Source organism: Staurois parvus, unplaced genomic scaffold (assembly GCF_062004578.1).
Source record: "Staurois parvus isolate SC_StPar_1 unplaced genomic scaffold, SC_StPar_1.0 ptg000178l, whole genome shotgun sequence".
Taxonomy (NCBI): Eukaryota; Metazoa; Chordata; class Amphibia; order Anura; family Ranidae; genus Staurois; species Staurois parvus.
Genome location: NW_028317974.1, coordinates 2,580,581 through 2,600,555, shown reverse-complemented (window position 1 = coordinate 2,600,555; position 19,975 = coordinate 2,580,581). Strand labels below are relative to the sequence as shown.

General features: G+C 41.9%; 1 protein-coding gene across 1 annotated transcript in view; it reads left to right on the top strand.

Moving 5' to 3' along the window:
• Positions 1-6,697: 6,697 nt before the first annotated feature.
• Positions 6,698-19,975, top strand: part of NFIL3 (nuclear factor, interleukin 3 regulated) — a 29,684-nt gene continuing 16,406 nt past the window's right edge. Inside the window, exon 1 of the mRNA XM_089677151.1 lies at positions 6,698-6,895. The gene's annotated coding sequence lies outside the window, so the exon portion shown is untranslated. The remainder of the gene's footprint in view (positions 6,896-19,975) is intronic.

Sequence of the window (19,975 nt, the reverse complement as noted above, 5' to 3'; positions counted from 1 at the left end):
CCACAACTCCAGTGTCTGCCAGATCTTTCTGGAGGGATCGTGCAGTCAAACGTGGGTTTTGAATTGTTTTTCTCACAATCCTGCGAGCTGTTCTGTCTGATATTTTTCTTGGTCTTCCAGATCTTGCTTTAACTTCCACTGTTCCTGATGACTGCCATTTCTTAATTACATTCCGAACAGAGGATATTGACATCTGAAAACACTTTGCTATCTTCTTATAGCCTTCTCCAGCTTTGTGAGCGTCAACTATTTTCAGTTTCAGTTTTCGAGACAACTGCTTAGAAGAACCCATGGTGCTGATTGTTGGGGCAAGGTCAGATGAGTCTGGGCATTTAAAACCTTTGAGATTGACATCACCTGGTCTTCCCAGATGATGATTGAGAACAATCCATGACACTGGCAGGTCTCAGCTTTGCAAAGGGGGCAGTGCATGCTACAAATTCTGCAGGGTGCCCAAACTTTTGCAGACGCCATTTTTTTGTTTTCTGTTATTTTGAAAGTGTAAATGATGGAAATAAAATCTAACTTTTGTTGACATATTATAAGAATGTCTAATCTGTAATTTGATGCCTTTTTGGAGATTTTTCCATCTTTCCTTGGCTTCTTTATGCACATTAATACAAATTTTTAGCTGGGGTGCCCAAACTTTCGATCCCCACTGTATATCTAAAATGTATTTCCCCCATCAATTCGAAAAATTATAGGCTTTCCATTGGAAGTTTTGTAGAGATGGTAGATACAATCCACTTCCTTCAAGGTGAGGGCAATGACCAAGCTGTATAGATGAAGCCCGACATGTTTCGTGACTATGGTCACTTCCTCAAGGGCTAGCAACGCACCTAAGAGATGAACAAACTTAACAGTGACACTGTACTACTTGTGGGGGGTGATGAAGATTTTTTTTTTTACACTGATTGCTTTTACACCCATAAAGGCTGTAAAAGCAATCATTTCTCCTTCTATCTGGCTGCATTATTGCAGCCATTGAGAAATACTGTGAGAGCTGTGATTGTTCACAGCTTGTCACATGGTTCAAGGCTGTTGTGAATAGCCTTGTACCATGTGACCTCTGTGATCATTCACAGATTTTAATAGTAGTAAGCAATGATGTCAGCAAGTCACATCTTGCTTACTACTATTCATGTGATCACTGATTGGTCAATCAGTGATCATATGATTGGGACATCACACAGAGGTCCCGTACAGCGATCGGTGTTCCGCTGTGTCTGGAAGACACAGCGGGCACCAGATTGCGGTGCCATGCGCTCCCAGGGAGCGCACAAAGGCAGGGAATGTGGGAGGATGTTTATAAACAGCCACCCGCTCCTGCACTGCTCCCGTCTGGCTGTTTATGTACATGGGACGGACAGGAAGTGGTTAAAAAAGGTTCCTCCACCATTTTTAAAATGCAGTACCCAGAAAATCACATGGACCCGAAGGCACACTGCGTTTTTAGACGCGTGGGGGTACCATTAAAAATTAATGGCAGCCCCGCACGTCTGTAAAGATCAGCACGTTTTGGCTGTGGGTGGTTGAAGGTGCGGGAACAGATGCGATTCTGGCACCCGCAACCACCTGCATAAGTGTATGACTATTTGTATGTTTGTGACAAATATAGTTTGAGATGAATACTGCAACAGTCATTGATTTAACATCTCATTATTTGAAAACAGAATGCTCTTAAGCTTTGTCTTTGAAACACTAACTTACAAAAACGTGTTTCTTTTCAGAGATGCTACCTTGAATTTGAACTCGGCTTGAACCCAACAACTAATTTTAGCTAAAAGAGTTGGAATAAAAACTCCATATTCATGCATAACCATTTACTTTGATCAAAAGATAGATCAGTATACAACCTAGGATTGTTACATTTTAATCATCTATGCTACATACACAAAGGGAGCTGCTGCTAAAACCCTGCACTATTTCCTAGCACCCAGGATTAAAGCACACCTGACATAAGAGACATTTGGGCTGCTATTGCTGGCTTTTTTCTGAAAATGCCTTTTGCATGGTTGCATCTGACTTTATTAATTCACTAACATACACCAAAGACGCCAACAGTTTGCACAGTGCTTTACAAAATAAAGATGGGCAGTACAGTTACAATACAATTCAATGCAAAAGGATAAGGAGGGCCCTGATGAGCATGGAAGCTTACAATCTAAGGCAGGCTATAGATGGTACAAATATATTTTCTGCAATCATGGGTTGCAGGAAAGAAATTCACGATTCCTCCATCAACATAGGCAGTGCTGACAGGGGATTCCCTTCTGCTGAGACAATGTATTCTCCTGGCAGGGGGGCGGGGGGAGGGAAGTCCTCCCCGCCGGGAGAAGACAGTGATTATTGCTGGCGGCTGTAGCAGCCACTAGGGATAATCGCAAGTAAATCCAGCAGGCCAGTTGCACCCAAGTTGATCGATCGATCAACTTGGTACATTCAGCCTTCCCAGGGGCAGACTGACCATTTGGAAACTCGAGCACTGCCCGAGGGCCCAGGGTCAGTAGGGGGCCCCATGAGATGCCCCTGGTACCTTTTTCATAGGCTTTGTTGAGTTTGGGCAAGGACACAGGGGCCCCATGATCCCCTATTGCCCGGGGGCCCCATGAGTTGTCAGTCCTCCCCTGGACCTGACTGTAATTGCTCAGTTCAATCTGGTGAATATCAGCATTAAAGACATCACTAAGGTCCAGCTGCTCTACCTTGAGTTGTTATGTTGACCATAAGAAAGTATACCGCTGGCCTATGCATCCAGTAATGGACATAGACAGGTCACACAATCTCCATGTTGTACATATGCAGCAGCCGTCAGTCCATCCAGGGCACAGTAGCATTCCTCTCCTCCATATGACGATGATTGCTAGAGTGACTTGTCCCAGGGAGGATTGCAAGGGAGCATACCAAAGTGTGGACCTCAATGGCTGAATACAGCCCCATGATCCCCTATTGCCCGGGGGCCCCATGAGCTGTCAGTCCGCCCCTGAGCCTGCCCATACACGGTTCAAATCTTGTCCGGTTTCTTCTGATTCAAACTGTCTATGGCTAGTCTAAGAGAGGGGAAAGTAGTACAAAAGGTAATAAATGTGAGCAATGAGCTGTTTTTAGGTAAGGCCAAATAGACTTCCCAGAAGAGGTGAATTTTCAGGGATCAGCTATAACCTGACAAAACAACTAGTGCAAGGTGATACAATACATTTATTACATAAAAAGCAACATTATGGTAATTATCTCGCATTTCTATCACAGAATATCAAACTCCTGTACATTAACAGATGCAAAGACTGTGACTTTATTAATAAATGTTCCCCAAAGTCCCCTCAGACCTCAAAAAGAAGCAACTAGACAGAGAATTAGCATGGTGAGACTGATGTTCATCAAAGGCAGTGGAAATCTCTGTCTTGTCACAAGTAGATATATTTTCAGACACTTTCTAAATTCTGCATGGAAATAAATTGGGAATTTAGTGGGCAGGCCTGATTTAAATATTTATATAATTGTAGTGCTTATCCCCTCAGGAGCCACTGGTGAGGTTCTCTGTTCTGCCACGACTCTCTTACCTTCTCGGTCCAGTAGAAACACCTGCCTGTAGACTAAAAGCTGTTGATACCTGTGGGCATAAGAATTAGTAGGCTACTACTCTTTAAGAATTCACAGGAATTAGGCCACAAACAACTTGGTGGTAAATTAAGTAAGTATATCATGGCAAGTGCAATCAAACAAGGTATAAATCAATAGATAATTATATAGACTTAGAAGCACTATAAGATATAAACAATCAATGAAGCACTAACTGGCACTCAAAAGACCATAGCAAAGTCAAATTGAACTATAACAGGAACAAACTAGAGTCTCTAGAATTGCATTAACCGTCTGAAAAGAATAGTGTCCACACAGTGCATACAGCCCCAGCAGCGGGTGCGAGTATGCTTTCCTAGTACATGAGGTACCTCATGAATATGGTGTAAAGTACCTGACGCCTAATAGTTATTGTTGACTGGCTTCTGGTGGGGCCCTTCTTTAAGTGGTTCACTGTCCCATTAAGAGTGTGGGTGAAGGGAAGAAAACAGGCTGCAAAGTAAGAGCAGTCTCTACTTGGGCTCGCAGTATGCAGTGGATGTATGATTCAGCTCATCACTCCATGACATGCTGCTGGTCTGGTCCCAATGGTTTAGTGATCAGCAGATTCCAGAAGCAGGGTCCAGGATCTTCACACAGGCCGAAGTCTCTCAACTCCAACCCTGTAGACACAGCTCAGTCTCTGAATGTGACTTTAGCAGGCTTAGATGCAGGTCTGTCCTCTCTCTCTGATGTAGATGAACAGACATGGCAACAGGTCCTCTTAGATAAGTGCCTTATAGTGGGACTGCGGTGGGCATTTTGATACCCAGTGACACCAATACAGTGATCAGTGCTAAAAAAAAGCATTGACACTGTACTAATGGCACTGGGCAGGAAGTGGTTAACATGAGGGGTGATTAAAGGGTTAACTGTGTGGTGGGAGTGTTTTACATAGTGGGCCGTGTCAGTGTGATTTACTGTAAGCACACTGCTTTGGATGGCTGTGCTGTGCACAGCCATCCAAAGCAGCGTGCCCAAGCTGACAAGGAGGAGAACTGTTAGTAAACAAAACAGTTCTCCTCCCCATTGGAGATCACCGTGAGCCAGCGAGTAATCACCGGCGATTGACAGCCGTGACCGCGAATGGTGGCACAGGTAGAGCATGCAGGCCCCCTATCTGGAAATGCGAAATCATACATATAATACGTGATTTTGCACACCCGCGCTGCCCTGTAGCAGTATTTCTGCTATAGGGTGGACGGGAAGCAGTTAAAGATACAGTATATCTGCTTTCAGTCAGGTCTTCAACAATGTTCAACTAAGAGATCAGCTAGATGTCCTCAGTGTGAATAGTTCTGATTTGAACTGTCCTACTACAATTCTCCATCCCTATCCTCGATTCTACAATAAACTCCAAAACAAAACATCCCCTAGACTGGTCATTGAAGACAATGAGCAAAAGAGTGTGTGTACCCAGCTGTGGAAAATACTTTGTGCCTGGCTATAGCATACCTCCCAATTTTTTGAAATGGGAATGAGGGACACCAATTAGAAATTGTATGTAGGCATAGGACCCCCACCCACACACACACCCTCTGCCACATCCCTTTAAAGGAGAATTAGACAAAAAAAAAAGATTAGTTAAACCCCCCACAAGTGCTATTATTTTACCAATACTATTCCTTTCTACTGGCTTTTGAAGTTTACAAATGCAACAATTTAGAAATTGGATGAATTGTTTAGCACTGTGAAACACTTTCTTGAAAGATAAACAGTGCATTTTATATACAATTTTCCTGTCCCTCTTTCCTCATTTATCCCTCATTTTGGTCTAGTTATTTTATTTATTGCAGGTATTTATATAGAGCCATCAATTTATATATATATATATATATATATATATATATATGTTTGTGTGTGTGAAGGGTTGCATAAATTGATGGTGCTATATATAAGTACCTGCAATAAATACATTTTATTGCAGGTACTTATATAGCACCATCAATTTATGTATATATATATATATTTGGGGTTGCACTATTCGATTTTGAACTGTCAAATAGCACTGGGCTTAGTGGGACCACCCCTGGAGGCAATTAAACTGTGATAGATATGGAGAGGGGAAGAGTGACAGAGATAAGAATGGTTTGCTATCATAAACTTTGGCAACACAGTGGCTAAATGGTTAGCACTTCTGCCTGCTAATACTAGGGTTGTTGGTTCAAATCCCAACCATGGCACCACCTGCCTGGAGTTTGCATGTTCTCCCTGTGCCTGTGTGGGTTTCCTCCTGCACTCCAAAGACATGCTGGTAGAGTAATTGGCTGTCTAAATTGGCCCGAGCATGTGAATTAGGGACCTTAGATTGTAAACTGATGTGGATGTACAATATATATATATACATAAATTGATGGTGCTATACAAGTACCTGCAATAAATAATTAGGGACCTTAGATGGTAAGCTCCTTGGGGGTGGGGGACTGATGTGAATGTACAATATATATCTGTAAATTGATGGTTCTATATAAGTACCGGTTATAAAAATAAACTGGAGGGAAGGGATGACAGTGAAGGATCGGTGACAGGAGTACATCGGGGGATAGTGTAATGGCTCCTTTCCTGGCGGAGGAGTGAGCGCTAATCAGACAATAGACTACAACGTGTCGCTGCACACCACGCCGCTCATTCACTGAGCCTGCTGACGTCACTCCTGTTCGCGGTGACGTCAAATCACTCTGACACTTCCTAACCCCAAGGGTGCCCCTTTCCGGAGCCTGTGGACATGCCTCTCCCCACCGTTCATTCACCCCCTGTATAAACAAAGGCACACCGCTGGGCTGCCCGTAAAATGGGTGCCACTCTGTGCCCAGCAGGGGTTAACCCTCCGCCAGCGCCGTATTCCCGTCGGCCGGTTACGTAAATGCCCCCCTCCCTCCGGCTCTGGTTATGCAATCCACAGGACGAGATCTCCACGTTCTACAGTCACACTGTGTTCACAAGCAGACTTCTTCATTCTTTCTCCACCCCCCGCCCCCTGTCTCCGGCTCCTTCCTCCCATTGGTCGCCGGCTCAAAGCACCGCCGCAACGATTGGCCGCGGGGCGGAGCTGACTTGAGTCAACGCAAAGCCTGGAAGTGCACAGAGAGTAACACTGAGGAGTATTGACCTACTAACACAGATCTCTACAGGCTGGAGACTGGAGTGGGGACGGGAGGCTCGTACACGCTGCGTACATACACAGGAGGCGCTACTGCCCGGCTCAGCATCACTCTCCTAGTCAGCCAGCTCTGGATACTACCATGTCCTAAGGATCCTTGGATCGCAGCCCTGACAGGTAATGTGACAATGCAGCCATTCATCTCTTACATGGCATGTGTCTTGTATGGTCACAGCAGGCACGTACACGCTGGGATTGGCTCCTGATCTACGTATACATGTGAATGGAAGTGACAGCGAGTGATCTGACAGTCAGGTTCTTCCCATTTAGATGAGCAGTGCACGTGTGTATGTGGCCATCCATTGTGTGTGTACACACTGTGCGATCACACGTAGGGAGTGTGCAGTTTGGACCGGTAGGTGAAGTGTGCAGTGTGGAATGATTTGTCCTTTTGTTGTCTGGGAGCCGGGGGAGGAGGGTTCGGCTGACTCGTTCTTTCATACATTGCATAACCCGTGTGCTGTGTGTAGAGGGAGGGAGGTAGGCAGGCGGGGGGCTCCAGGTTGTTGTTGCTCTATGTATTGATTGTAAGATTTGGTGCAGGGGATCCATCACTTACTCAACGAAGCAGCATGCCATCCTCCACTACAAGATCTTCCTCTTATTGTTCACAAGCTATCCTGATTGAAGGCTTAAGCTGCCCATACACTATGCAATTTTCATGTTCAATTTACTGTAGATTTATGCTCAACTATGTAGTGCCTGATTGCATCCAAATTGAACGTGTTTGTTTGAGCTCATATTGGTAAATCGAAAGGAAAATTGTATAACGTATGGGCAGCCTTCCATAGCGATGATCAGTATAGTATGAATGAATGGGAAGGAATTGCGGTGTCATCTATGAATGCCTGCGATGAGCCATACCAGCTCCTGTCTCCTGTTGCCGGTGTGCACACACACACAGGAGTTCCTGGAAATGTTGTATTATGTAACCTCAGCATTCGCTGGCAGCCCCGGCTGTGTGTGTGAAAAGAGAGCTGATGGGGCGATTTTATAAGCCTTTTTACAAAAGATAACTAGGACAATCTCAGTGCTAAAAGGGGGAAAGTCATGGCATGCAGGGATAATAGGGATAGGGAGTGGAGAGCAGACAATGGGTGGGTGAGATCATGTTCCTGAAGGGCTGCCATGCTGGGTAAAAATAACACTGGTCTATATTTGGCATAGTGTTACAAAGTCTCATCGTGGATCGCTCGGCGGCTCTTTAGCGTCCATTACAGTGTCATTAGCCTGGATCATCTGGGGGATTACGTGTGGAAATAGGATGATGTTATATAGCCTAAGTCATCAGCCCCAAGTGCATTGATAGGATATTCCTTAAATACCCTCCTACCCACATACACTTTCACTGAACAACCCCTCTAGACTAGATCCCCACTACCTTATTGTTACAGACCCCTGATCAGAACGGTGCTGGGTGTGCTTTAATGACTCCTCCACTAATAGATGACGGAGGAAATTATTCAATGAAAGTCTATCAGTAGAGGAGTGATTAAAGCACACCCAGCACCGTACTGATCAGAGGACTAGAACAAATAGATGATGGGGAAAATTATTCAATGAAATTCTATCAGTGGAGGGGTCATTAAAGCACACGCAGCACTGGTCCTGATCAGGGTTTTGGAACAATTAGATGAGGGATGAAATTATTCAATGAAATTCTAATTGTTCTAGACTCCTGATCAGGACAGTGCTGGGCGTGCTTTAATTACTCCCCCACTGATAGAATTTCATTGAATAATTTTCCCCATCATCTAATTGTTATAGATCAAGACAGTGCTGGGTGTGCTTTAATTATTCCTCTACTGATGGACTTTCATTGAATATATCTCAAGCCCCCCCCCCCCCCAGGCTAGATCCCCATTGTCTAAATGTTCTATACTCCTGATCGGGGCAATATAAGGTGTGCTTTTATTACTACTCCCCTGATAGATGTTCATTGAATATATCTCAATCCCTTTAGACTAGATCCCCATCGTGTAATTGTATACTCCTGATCAGGGCAATGTAGGGTGTGCTTTAATTATTACTCCCCTGATATACATTCATTGAATATGTCTCAGTGCCCCCCAGGCTAGATCCCCATGGTCTAATTGTTGTATACTCCTGATGGGGGCAATGTAGGGTGTGCTTTAATTACTACTCCCCTGATAGACATTCATTGAATATATCTCATTCCCTTCAGGCTAGATCCCCATCGTCTAATTGTATAGTCCTGATCGGGGCAATGTAGGGTGTGCTGTAATTATTACTCCCCTGATAGATGTTCAATGAATATATTTTAATCCCCTCAGGCTAGATCCCCATCATCTAATTGTTCTAGACAAGGCAGTGCAGGATGTGCTTTAATTTTTACCCACTGATGGATTTTAATTGAATAACCCCCTAGACTAGATCCCAGCTACCAAATTGTTCTAGACCTCTGATCAGGACAGTGCAGGGTGTGCATTATTTACTCCCCCCACCTATACACGTTCATTGAATACATTCCCCCATCTAACTGTTATAGACCCCTGACCAGGGTCATGTAGGGTGTGCTTTAATTACTCCCCTACTGATAGACTTTCTTTGAATAATATATCAATCCCTTCAGGCTTGATCGCCATCATCTAAGTGTTCTAGCTACGGCAGTGCAGGGTGTGCTTTCATTTTTCTCCACTGATAGACGTTCATTGAATAAATTCCTCCATGATCTAATTGTTCTAGACCTCTGAGCAGGGCAGTGTAGGATGTGCTGGCTTTTTGGCATTCCCCTCACTCCCCGTGAATGTGACATGCATGTAACATTGTCGTAGACAGTCCCCGTGTCCTTGGCGGATCATAAATAATTGCAAACACAATGAGATCCAGCAGTGTATATGTGGTGGGGTGCTTGTTGTGGTTGAGGGCTGAACACGTGAATGGGAGGAGCAGGGGGAGCTGGGCTCTGCATTCCTTTGTTCTCCTGCAGGGAGGAATATACAAGCTCTATTCTGGCCATGTGTTCACTCTGGAAGGGAACACGGCTTGTCATATAGCCTTGAACTTGTATTTTCACTACAATGAATTCATTGGTAGACATCCCAATTGTTAAAGCCCTGTTGCGGTGTACATCGATTCCATAGAGATGGGATGCAGACTGCACAGCACAACTGTTTTTAACAATGAACCTATTGACTGGGATTGAGCAACTGTCTCAGTGAATCAGGGCACTTCTGCTGCTGGAAAGAGACAATTCTCAGCAGGATTTTGGGTTGCTCATATTAATGGCTTCTGCTGGCATATGTAGTTCTAAATCAAATACAAATATGTATATATGTAAGCTTTGTATTTTAGATTGGCAGCTTTATGAACGTATACTCAAGTCACTGACCTAATAATCTTGTCTGTCGTTTTACAACTATCTTTGCATCAAAACATGAAGTACACATATTATATAGTACTGCAAACTGATATCTACTTAATATGGAGTTGGAGTCTATATGTGATAATATTATGACAGCATGGATTCTGGCAGTCTAATGTGTGAATTGAGTATTAGGCTACTGTGCATTATTTTCTAGTACAAAGGCATTTGTTCGATAGTAATGAGATATTTTTAATGAAAGTGATTAAAGCAGAGATTTGCTTTTTATTGCTTGCAGATTTAAAGCAGGTTTATGTTTGCTTATTGGCTATAATTGCTGGAATTACTTTAATGGTCCTTTAAAAGAACCATGTTGTTTTCTTTTTTTCATTTGTAGTAACCCCATACACGGTTTACTTTTTACACCTCCATATTCAGGCTTGGAAAGATGATTCATGCTCAAATATCTAAAAGAAATCAAACGCTCATGAGGCATGCAGTGCATCGCAGGTAGCTCCAGAGCTATTGAGCTGTAGCAGTAAACACAGCAAGCCTTTGGTGTCACACATCACTTGTTCACTCATGTAAACAAGACCAGCTACTTGACCCTGACAGCAGAATTTTCCTGACACACGTTATGGATAAAATGGATCTTCTAAAATTCAGCTTTTAAAACAGTACTATTTGAAGTTATGATAGTATTTGTATACAAATTTCCTTTTTTTGGTCTCTTGCACTGTTATTTACGTTTTCTCCACATTTATATGCAGACTAAGCTGTCCAGCCAAGTGACAGTGACAGCTGTGGGGACAAAGTACAAGGCTGAAAGGGATGCTTACGCAGTTGTAGCTACATTTTTTTTTTTTTTTTTTTCTTATGTAAAATTTAAGCCATGACCCTTGAAAGCACCCTTGCTAGTGTCTTACACTTGGTCCTAACCAAGAATTCTATGTAAATGTAGAAAAAAAGCTTACATAATGCATATGAAATGAAAAAGGACTATAATAAATACTGTTAGTACATGAACTGGCTATTATTATTATTATACAGTATTTATAAAGCGCCAATGGTTCGCTCAGCGCTGTACATTACAAAGGGGGACAGAACATGTGACAGAACAATACCAATACAATGCAAAACATGAGGGGATCGAGGGCCCTGCTCTTTCGAGCTTACAATCTAGGAGACCTATATCTGTCAGAATTCAATATCACAATAGTAGTCCTTTAAGGTAGACATGTTATAAAACATTTCTCAAGTCCCATACCCCTTAAAAGGTCACGTTTGTGAGAATCGGTTTCCTTGCATGGGCCATTTAGTAAATGTTTCTAGCCTAGTAATTATCACAGTTTCTTGGTTGCCCAGCTGAGCGTACTTGAGTGGAGTTGAGAAAGACCTTTTCTTATTTTTCACGTCTCAGTTGGTTTCCATAGTTTTTCCCATATGCGTGGAGAAGTTCAGTAGATTTGAGTTAAATTGGTTTTAATAAAAAAATGGCCCATGTAAGATACTTCTGGTTTCAAATGATCCGAACAAACCTATGCTGAATTCAAAGAAAGAATCGATAGGTTAAAAATATCTATAACTTTACACGCCTGGCTTCATTAACCAAGGTTGTAGGCTCATCTTGTAGGCCATTGATCTCCATTAATGGAGCAGAATGCCTTGCTCAGTTTTTACAAAAAACGAAAATGAAGCGAGCAGGTATGCACATGAGAAGTATCTCCAGTGCACACATGGTTGCAAGCTCACTAAGGCTGGTCACAATTGTTTCTTATGAGCAAGCAATTAAATATAGTTATTTTACAATACTCCAAAGACATGCTGGAAGGTTAATTGGATCCTATCTAAATTGGCCCTAGTATGTGTATGTATGAGTGTAAGTTAGGGACCTTAGATTGTATGCCCCTTGAGGGTTAGGGACTGATGTGGATGTACAATATATATGTAAAGTGCTGCGTAAATTGACGGCGCTATATAAGTACCTGAAATAAATAAATAATACAATGTCTTCACGCATTTTCTTTTTTGGATAACTGGTTACTAGTAAATATATCATTTGAATGAGCTAACGGAATTATTGCCATCTCACATTTAATTTTAACGAACCCAAATTATTGCTTATAAATATAAATCCAATAGTTTTTTAAATTCCTTGCATTTTGATGCCTGTAATTGTATATACAAGGAACTGATAACTTATTTTGCCCTTCATATACACATATGTAATTGAGGAGAAATAGATTTGTTTCTTAAACAGCAGTAAGAAAAGGTATACGTTTAAATTTTACAATATTCCCTAAATATGAAGATAGACCCAAAAGTAAAGTCCTACATTATACCCAATATGCATCAATGCACCAAAATTTGGGTTTCTTTCCCTGCCATTGGTAGCAGGCATTTCTTTGATAGATCAGTAGACGAATTCAGTACTGTCATAAAGGAATGGTGGTGATTGGCTTTAAATATAAACTCATGCGAAGTCTGAAATGATTTGTTCCATTGAAACCAATGGAGTGGGCAGTGAACGTCCAGATCAGTTAATTAAAATGAGGAAAATATAATTATGCCTTACTGTTATTTTTGATTATTAAAAAAATGTTAAATATGGTAAACAGCAGAATATGTTTTGGGGAGTGAACATTGTTCAAACTCTCTGGCAGTGCGATCTCAGTTTTAATTATCAAACACATTTGTATTTCTCTGGTATAAAACATTTCCCTTTCAGTAAATCATTCTTAGGTTTTAACAAATATTTCAAACTGCTGCTGTTAATTATAAAGAATTTTGACTTGTATAAGTATACAATAACTTAAAACCTGACAAGGGAAAGAAGAATATGAAAGATCTTAAACCAGTTTTCCCTAGAGTCATTAAAAATACTGATTGGATAATTAAAGTGAATATTAATTCCTCTTTTGTGTGAAGATTCTCAACTTCTTCAGTAAATCCGCCTCACTGTGTCAGTCTATGAAGGATAGGCTGCATATTTCATTTTTGTAGACAGTAACAATCTCAGGCAGCTAATATGCACATGCTTGCTTGGTCTAGCCTACTTTGGAGTGCTTTAACTAGCTGTGACATAACAGGCTGTGTAGCTTACAAATATCCATTTTCCATTCCTGTCTGTTGGTTACTGCTCAGGATCACCCTGTGCTAATCAGTTTTGAAATATGATCCTGGAGACAGGATAACACTGTTTGTTTGCACAGATCTGGCAAGGCAGCCCTGGAGGAGGGAGTGATGCTTTGCCAGTCACGTATTCCCAATGTTTGTGTGTAGTCGTTCATTAACATAGCAGTTCTCTGAAGAAGAGAGAGAGAGAAGGGAGCGCTATTGCTTTTCTCAACTGATATTCAAAAAACGAACACAAAAAATATTGGGCCAACGAAAGAGATGGGTAAAGCATAGTGCATATATGAAGTATGTTAGCAAGCACTAATAATATCTAAGAACAGAAAAAAACTCAGGAATACGTAACCATTTAAAGCTTTTAAAAATAAAACATATATGCACAACAGAAAAGGACAGTTTTTGGCTTGGATCACTAATCCAGAAGTAATAGTGTTGTAAACAGATCAGATCTTACTCTACTAAGTGCCCGTTCACATATGCGGATTGGATGCGGTTTGAACCACATCCAATCTGCATGACATGTAAAAACATTGCTTCCTATGGTGCCTGTTCACATATGTCCGGTGCACTGGCAGTGTGGATTCAGTGCAGTTTTAGGCTCCATGCACCCTGGGCGTCGTAGTAAAGCTGTGTAAAGTCATGTTAAAAATGCAAGTTTTTTTTAGCGTTTAGCAGCGTTTTTCCACGTTTGAGTTTTTTAACCAAGAAAAAATGTTCTGTGCTCAAAGGTCCAAAAACGCCGGTTTGCTGTGTTTTACCGCATTTTTCAGCATTAGAGCATTTTTTTACAGCTAAAAAACTCCTCTAGAAACCCACTAGTTCTGTTTTTTTTTCCAGCCAAAAAATGCCCCCTGCCAAAAAATGCTGATTACACATAGGATAACAAGCTGGAGAGTTTACTATCTGTAGGAAAAACCGCCAAACGACAAAAACAGCAGCTGTAAAAACATCCAGTGTGCATGCGGATTTAAAAAGAGTGCTGTCTGATTTCTGAGCAGTGCGGGTTGGTTCAGGTGTGGATTACAGGCTATTGACTTCTATGAGAACCCTTTCTAAACCGCATATGTGTGAACAGGATAAAATCCTGAGCTAATCTTGTTCTGAACCTGATGTAAACCTGACATGAACCTGTGAGTAACTACTTTACCAATTAGTTGTGAGACCTGAGCTTCAATCTGCACCGCACATGTGTGAATTAGCTGTAACGCACCAGGATAAGGCTGGTCTTACATTTATACAATTTTCTTGTAAAATGTTTCTTTAGATTTACCAAAACCATATAATATGAGGTCAAACCTAAACACTTTCAATTTGTATGCAATCTGCAATCAGGCTTGCACCACATCGGTGAAGGTAAATCTGAAGGAAATTCAACAAGAAATTGTATGGCCAGCTTAAGGATCCTTCTTTTCAAAAAGTGACAGTGATCATTTAAAAATTATAGTCCCATGGCTAAAATAAAGATCTTATCCTTGTGTTAGAGCTTTGTGAATTTAGTTGTGCATTTCTAACCTCACAATTCTATCAGGGGGACCAGATGGATCGATAGACGCAAAGCTGGCTGCATCTAATTGTGATCTGCGACAGTTATACTTTAAGAGCAAATTACCCTTTTTATTAATCAACATTCTTAAAGAGTCTGTATTGCACCATAGTAACCAATTAGCTTCAGATGTTTATTCACCAACTGTCATTTCCAGTGCAGGTTTGTATCTGAATATTTACTATGAGGCAAATAGAACAGCCCTAAATCTAAGAAACACTGAAAAGAAGCCTAATTGATGCTTACAGCTGGCTACATTTTTATGCCCTATACCCTTCATCGAAAAAAATTTGATATTATTTCTTAGATATACATGCCTGTGCAAGAACTGAAAAGCGTAATAACACTGTAAATTACATAGACCCCCCTTCACAAGGTCATCCTCCATTTCGTCTCAGCAGAAGAATCTAGACGGATTCATTGCTGTTGGATCAGAGCAGAAACAGGTCTTTTCCAATTTAAGAGACCCGTGTAATCCTCATATGTGTGCTTTTGCCTTTATCTGCCCTCTTCCGGCCATGTTTGTAAAAGGTTATTGCATTTGGTCCTATGAACCTGATTAGACCCAGATATGGGTGGATATAGGAGAATGCACATCCTTTTACATCCCTGCACCCATGGGGATACAGTGCAGTTCATTTTTGATTAATATAAATCACAGGTTAAAAATGGACTACAGGAATGCCAGAGTAAAAAGGACGTGGACGACTTCATACCCCCATGAATTGTCATTATATTGCACCAAGCTGTCTAAAGTTTTAATTCAAAAAGTGTGGAACGTTCATCCACATAATGTTAACATGACTAAGTAACAAATCAAATTCCTTATCAACAATTGATTAAAGGACATTCAGATGTAAAAGTAAACAGAATTTCCTCCCTAGGTGGCAGAACTGGTTTTGATTCAAGAACTAAGATGGTTTTGTTTAATTAAGTCAGTGTAAGACTATTTTGCTGCCAAGATGAATTTGTTGCCAGGCTTTTCTTACCAATTTTACTGACAGACTGCGTCTGGAAAAAGTTTTTTCTTTTTCATTTGTGAAGGAAAATGCGCAAGCTTTTCCTTTTGGTTAACCTTATGATTAGTTGTAACAGAGATCCAGCTACACTCCGCCTATTTGCGCTCTTAGTACACCTGTATAAGATCCGCTTACCTAAGTACCTCAAGGGTAGGGGTCAATTATATTTGCTCACAGCAGAAGTTACACATATTGTTACATAATCTAGACCTATTAATAACAAAGTTTAAAAGTCACAAATTGCCCTTGTGAACCCATCGTCTCATTTAAAAAATCTTGCCATAAAAGCAACAAATAAAGTCATCATTGATGAGAAAATGTGGCAATTGTCATTTAAAGTATAGCTAAAGGCGAAATCTTTTTTTTTTTTTTTCGATTTGGATAGATTGGAGAGGGATTAGAACATTAGTCAGTTTTTATTGCTGTCTGCGTCCCCGTTAAGGATGTTCACCCTATTTGGCCTGTTTACCATTATCATTGAAAGCGAAAGTAAAAGAATACCCCAAAATTTGGGTTGTCCCCAGAATAGTAAGAGGGGAATTCTTCCAATGGAGACACTAGTTCTGGTGACCTGGGGGTCCCCAAGGAATTCCTTTAATTTGCACTTCCTATTTGGCTATGGGACAGGAAGTGAAGAGAAATTTCTGCAATGGGACACAGATGGTGAAAAAAAACAGGTTATAATGTTCCCTCACTGTATCCAAAAAGGAAAAAAAAGGTTTGCCTATAGTTATACTTTAAATAATTTAAAGAGAAGATAAAGATTGCACTTCTTGAAAGCTAGAAGCCTAAATTAATTGGCACTGCATGGCATCTATGCTCTGGCTTTCAAGACATCATGGATATGATATTTTCTAATACTGGATAATCTTGTATATTGAATGCAAAATTGTATTTAAATTTTCATTTGATATCTAAGATGATACTGTAATTGTCACTAAATCTTAGGGTGTATGCGCACTGGCAGTTTTAACCAAGCCCGGGCATGGACGGTTTGCCTAGTGCAGTGGTGGGCAACCTTTTTTTTCAACTGAGCCAAATCTCGCCAAAACCACGATTGAAATTTATTTTGAGAGCCACATTTTTAAAACTGAAAATACATCCCCCCATAGTAATTCATCCCCCATATAGTAATTCATCCCCCATAGTAATTCATCCCCCATATAGTAATTCATCCCCCATATAGTAATTCATCCCCCATATAGTAATTCATCCCCCATATAGTAATTCATCCCCCATAGTAATTCATCCCCCATATAGTAATTCATCCCCCATATAGTAATTCATCCCCCATATAGTAATTCATCCCCCCTATAGTAATTCATCCCCCCTATAGTAATTCATTCCCCATATTGTGTCAATTCACTTACCTTTGCTCCGCGCGTTCCTCTCGCCGTGTTCCCGCGCCGTTCCGGTCTTCAGGGCGGACTGTGAGAGGAGTTCGTCACGCTGCCCCGCCTACATCCTGACAGCCAATGTTTGCCACGCTCCGCGGGCCGGATTAAAAGGTCCGCCGGGCCGTAGTTTGCCCATTGCTGGGCTAGCTGCAGAGTCCTGACTTTTGGGGCGGCTGCCCGAGAGGAGGGAGATGAGCGGGCGCCCGGCACACAGAAGAGCCGCATTAAAATGTGTAAAGAGCCGCATCTGGCTCGCGAGCCGCGGCTTGCCGACCACTGGCCCTGTGCAAGTGCTCAGAACCATGTCCAGGAATGGTTAAAGCGGAGTTCCACTCACCCTATCAAAAAATAAGTCAGCAGCTACAAAAACTGTAGCTGCTGACTTTTAAAAAACAGCCACTTACCTGTCCCTCGGTCCCGTGGTGTGTCCCCCGCAACATGTCACTGGCCGTCCTGTATTCCAGGAGGCCGGCATCTTCAATGTGGGCACCCGGCTGTGACAGCTTGCGGCTTCACAGCCGGGTACCCACTGCGCATGCGCGAGTAGCTCTGTGCTTCATGAATGGTCCTGCAGTCTTCTGGGACCTGTCACGTGTCCCAAAAGACTACAGGGAGGGAGGACACCTTCCGCTTCCAATCTCCTAGGCGATCAGACCGGAAGTGGGAGCGGGTACCTGTCAAATTCGGGTACCCGCCCCCCAAAGGTGCCCATCCTTAATGGGCAGCAGTCATTAAAATGGAACTTCCCCTTTTGGGTGGAGCTCCGCTTTAAGTGTACCATGCCTGGGGCCACTTATGGTTCATACTTCTGTTTTGGTAAGGTTCCTTTCAATGTGTGTTCATTTCAATGAGTGCAAACCTTTCCAGAGCAGAGTTATCCATAGATGACTAAGCACAGAAGCTGGGTTCACTGTAGTCTGGTTGGCAGAGGGGATGCTGTAAAGCTGGCCATAGGCGGTTTGAATCTCGGCCGGTTAGCAAGATTCAGACCATGTATGGGCAGGCTGAATATACCCAAGTTGATCAAGAGATCAACGTGGTATTACCAGCCTGTTGAATTTTACATGTGATTATTGCTAGCGGCAGTAGTGACAGTAATCAGTGGGATGCCCCCCACTGGGAGAAAACAATGGCTCCATGGGAGATTGACTGTGTTGATGGGGGAATCAAGCGATTTTTCTTTCCTGCAACGTGTGGTTGCATAAAAGAAAATCGCTCTGTCTATGGCCTGCTGAAGTGTGCCTGGGAACACTTGCTTAGCCCTGGTTCACACTGAAGCGGTGTGGAATTTTCAGCGTTTTCTGTGCGAATTCCGCACCACATCAGAATTGCACTCTGTTCATGCTTACCGATGCGAGTGTGTATGTTAAGTGAACAACACCCTAAAATCGGTTTGCAAAAATTGGGGCGATGTGCAGAATTGGATCGCATATTTGTGAATACCCATGCGAACCGATTCTAGTGGGGACCCAAAAAAGGGTCCTTCACCTTTTTGGTGCGGGTGCGTGGTGATTTGAGCCATACATAATGTATGGCTCCTATCGCACCGCACACAAATCGCATGTGATTTGTACAGGAATACGGTGCAATTCCTGTGCGAATTACATGCGATGTACCGCACCGCATTAGTGTGAACCTAGCCTTACAGCCCATTGTGAGTGCAGACCATCTAACTCAGGCATGGTTCAGCTCAACCTAGTATAAGTGCAACCTAAATGAACGGAGAAGGAATAATAGTATATGCCTGATTCGTTACTTCCTTTATAAACATTCAATTACATTCTTATAAGATATAGTTTTCCCTGTAAAATAATTTCCTGCTGTAAATGTAACATCTCTTTTATTACACATGGCTACTGTGCCACTGCAGTTAACAGTGGAAAGTCATGTTTTGGATCTGTGTTCAAACTATTATAAATAAATACATTACCAAAAATATGCAGATAGTTTCAGGTTAATCTTTGCTGCAAGTTAGAGGTTCTACACTTCCCTGTCATCTCATGTTTACTGAATAGTCATCACCTTTTCACTGTGTTTAGGCCACAAGTGGTAAGCGATGGGATGAGTTATTTATTTATTATTTATTTCAGGTACTTGTATAGCGCCGTCAATTTACACAGCACTTTACATACATATTATATATTCGCATCAGTCCCTAACCCTCAAGGAGTGTACAATCTAAGGTCCCTAGCTTACATTCATACATACTAGGGACAATTTAGACAGGATCCAATTCACCTACCAGCATGTTTTTGGAGTGTGGAAGGAAACCGGAGAAAACCCACACAGGCAAAGGGAGAACATGCAAACTCCAGGCAGGAGGTGCCATGGTTGGGATTCAAACCAACGACTCTAGTGCTGCCAGGCGGAAGTGCTAACCATTTAGCCACTGTGCTGCCCAGTTGAGTGCGAGCATATTTATCTATCCTTTACTGGAAATCTATGCCTATTATGAGAGTTAGTGTATTAAATTTAGCTTATTACGAGAAATAGAGTTATGATATGGTACCACAATCTGCAATACCATATTGTGAAATATCACAATGCATATGATCAAGTCATTATTCATCAGAGTGTGTGGCATTTTACTTCTTTTGGGTCACATCTATGTAACTGGTATATGTAGCACAGATCTAGGTAGGATTGCCACAACAGGATGTTTTATATTTCAGTTGTGCTTGTTAGCACACTTTTTCTACAGGCCTGGTACAATGAAATATACTTCCAAATGGTAATGCATTACAACCTAATTGACCAATGGACAGGACTATGACCAAG